Source organism: Urocampus carinirostris, chromosome 8 (assembly GCF_059441175.1).
Source record: "Urocampus carinirostris isolate Australia breed hairy pipefish chromosome 8, RoL_Ucar_1.0, whole genome shotgun sequence".
In the NCBI taxonomy this organism is placed as follows: domain Eukaryota; kingdom Metazoa; phylum Chordata; class Actinopteri; order Syngnathiformes; family Syngnathidae; genus Urocampus; species Urocampus carinirostris.
This window is the reverse complement of record NC_142356.1, coordinates 13,171,689-13,174,581: the sequence shown is the minus strand read 5'-3', so window position 1 is coordinate 13,174,581 and position 2,893 is coordinate 13,171,689. Positions and strand designations below refer to the sequence as shown.

Genomic DNA, 2,893 nt, shown 5'->3' with positions numbered 1-2,893 from the left:
ACCTTAGCTTGGCCTTTTGGCTGAGAGTAAGTGTCCCGGCTCCTAGGCTTTGTAGCGTATTATGAACTGACCAATAACGGATAATGGATAATGAATAACGAAGATAGATCAATAACCCTTAAAAACCCCCCCACTATCTTTGATTTTTGCATTTCGGAGATGGAATATGAGCTTGCTCTGTCCACTCCACGCATCGGCCCGGTATTGCAGTACCTCCGGGAACGGTGCATTCGCAATGATCGCAGCAAGGTTTTAGGGCTAGGACCTTAGCTTGGCCTTTTGGCTGAGAGTAAGTGTTCCGGCTCCTAGGCTTTGTAGCGTATTATGAACTGACCGATAACGGATAATGGATAATGAATAACGAAGATAGATCAATAACCCTTAAAAACCCCAAAAACCCCAGCTGTGATTTTTGGACTGTGTGCTTCAATGAAGGACATTTAGTTTCATTCGCAATGATAGCTGCTTGGCTCTGTGGCAAGGACCTTGACTCGGCCTCTTGGCTGAGAGCAAGTGTCTCGGCCCCTTGGCTTTGTAGCGTATTATGATTTGACCGATAATGGATAATTGATAATTGATAAAGAATATAGAACAATAAACCTTACATCTACCTTGATATGGACGGGAGCAGAAGGCATCAGGAAAGGATTTTCAGCCATTGAACCACAGCCTACCTGATAAAACACAGAAATAATCAAAAAATAAAAATAAAACTGCAGAGCAAAAACAAAATATCAAATTAAAAGTGAAATATGGTACAGTAAAAGGTTAGAAGTCAAACGAATCAAACTATATAAAAATGATTAATTCAAAGCCATATTAAACAAAGTAGGTATAGATGCATGTTCCATTATTATATTATATTATACCCACTACTCCAGTCACCCCTTGTCAGTCCGTCAGCAAACCTACGCATACGCAAGGCAAGCACTTTGGCCCCCGTCGGTCCCGTCTTCGTCCGTATCCTACTCGTCTGTTCCGGATTTTCCGTTTTCTCTGCCTATCAACCCGTTTTTCCAATTGACCACGCGCTGATCTCCCGCTCCGGCTAACGACCCGTTTTTGACCACCGATCACGCTCCGATCTCGTGAGCTGCTTGCTCCTCCTTTCCCGCGAGCACCGGATCGCTGGCGCTTGTTTACCCGATATCTCAATAAACTTTTGTGTGAAACGTTACGCGTTTGGGTCTATCATATGTTCTGGTTCGGACTATATTATATTATATTGAACATGCTATCTTTTATTTTATTATTTTAATTTTTAACACAATGATACTGCTGGAAGTGTGAATTTCCCTATGGGGATGAATAAAGTATCTATCTATCTAATTATCTATCTATCTATCTATCTATCTATCTATCTATCTATCTATCTATCTATCTGTCTTTCTCCATTACCCTTTTCCCCCCTCTCTCATCTATCTATCTATCTATCTATCTATCTATCTATCTATCTATCTATCTATCTATCTATCTTCCACTACCCTTTTTTCCCCTCTCTCATCCATCCATCTATCTATCTATCTATCTATCTATCTATCTTCCACTACCCTTTTTTCCCCTCTCTCATCCATCTATCTATCTATCTATCTATCTATCTATCTATCTATCTATCTATCTATCTTCCATTACCCTTTTTCCCCCCCTCTCATCCATCTATCTATCTATCTATCTATCTATCTATCTATCTATCTATCTATCTATCTATCTATCTAATCATATTATATTATATTATATTACATTACATAACATTATATTATATTGTATCATAGTATATTATATTATACATGGTGATTCAAAAATTGATATTTTTTGGATATAAATATCACAGAAAGTACATAATTAAGGCAAATTAAATTTAAAAAAACATAATGCTGAAGATCATAATATTTATCCCTCCAAATATGAATGAGAAATTCCAAAGTATGTGGATTAAATGAACGGTATTGCCTAATACACGGAATACGTCAATTCGGGAATCCAACTCCTGCCAAATACTTGGAAGCAGATCTTGGGTAACAGAAAATACAAATGTACTTGATAGTTAGAGTAGGAAAGTACATATATAATTATCATGTGTGGTCCCTTCTCAAGGTTTCTTCATTTACCTCATGTTGAGGTTTTTGAGTTTTTCCTTGCCCTCATGTAGGTTTTAGATCAGGGGATGGTGTCATAGTAGTCTGTAGTTTGCAATAATCCGTGGTCTGTGCAGCCCTTTGAGACTCTTTGTGATTAAGGGCGTCACAAATACACATGACTTGACTGAGGTTTTTGAGTTTTTCCTTGCCCTCATGTAAGTTTTAGATCAGGGGATGGTGTCATAATAGTCTGTAGTTTGCAATAATCCGTGGTCTGTGCAGCCCTTTGAGACTCTTTGTGATTAAGGGCGTCACAAATAAACATGACTTGAAATGTTTTTGAATTTTTCCTTGCCCTCATGTAGGTTTTAGATCAGGGGGATGGTGTCATAATAGTCGGTGGTTTGCAATAATCTGTGGTCTGTGCAGCCCTTTGAAACGCCTTGTGATTAAGGGCGTCACAAATAAACATGACTTGAAATGTTTTTGATTTTTTCCTTCATCTAATGTAGGTTTTAGATCAGGGGATGGTGTCATAATAGTCTGTGGTTTGCAATAATCTGTGGTCTGTGCAGCCCTTTGAGACTCTTTGTGATTAAGGGTGTCACAAATAAACATGACTTGAAATGTTTTAAAATTTTTCCTTTATCTATTGTAGATTTTAGATCAGGGGATGGTGTCATAATAGTCTGTAGTTTGCAATAATCCGTGGTCTGTGCAGCCCTTTGAGACTCTTTGTGATTAAGGGCGTCACAAATACACATGACTTGACTGAGGTTTTTGAGTTTTTCCTTGCCCTCATGTAAGTTTTAGAT

At 38.2% G+C, this 2,893-nt stretch overlaps 1 pseudogene; it reads left to right on the top strand.

The window, feature by feature from the left end:
• On the top strand, positions 1 to 235 carry LOC148360746 (U2 spliceosomal RNA; annotated as a pseudogene).
• The last annotated feature ends 2,658 nt before the right edge of the window (positions 236 to 2,893 follow it).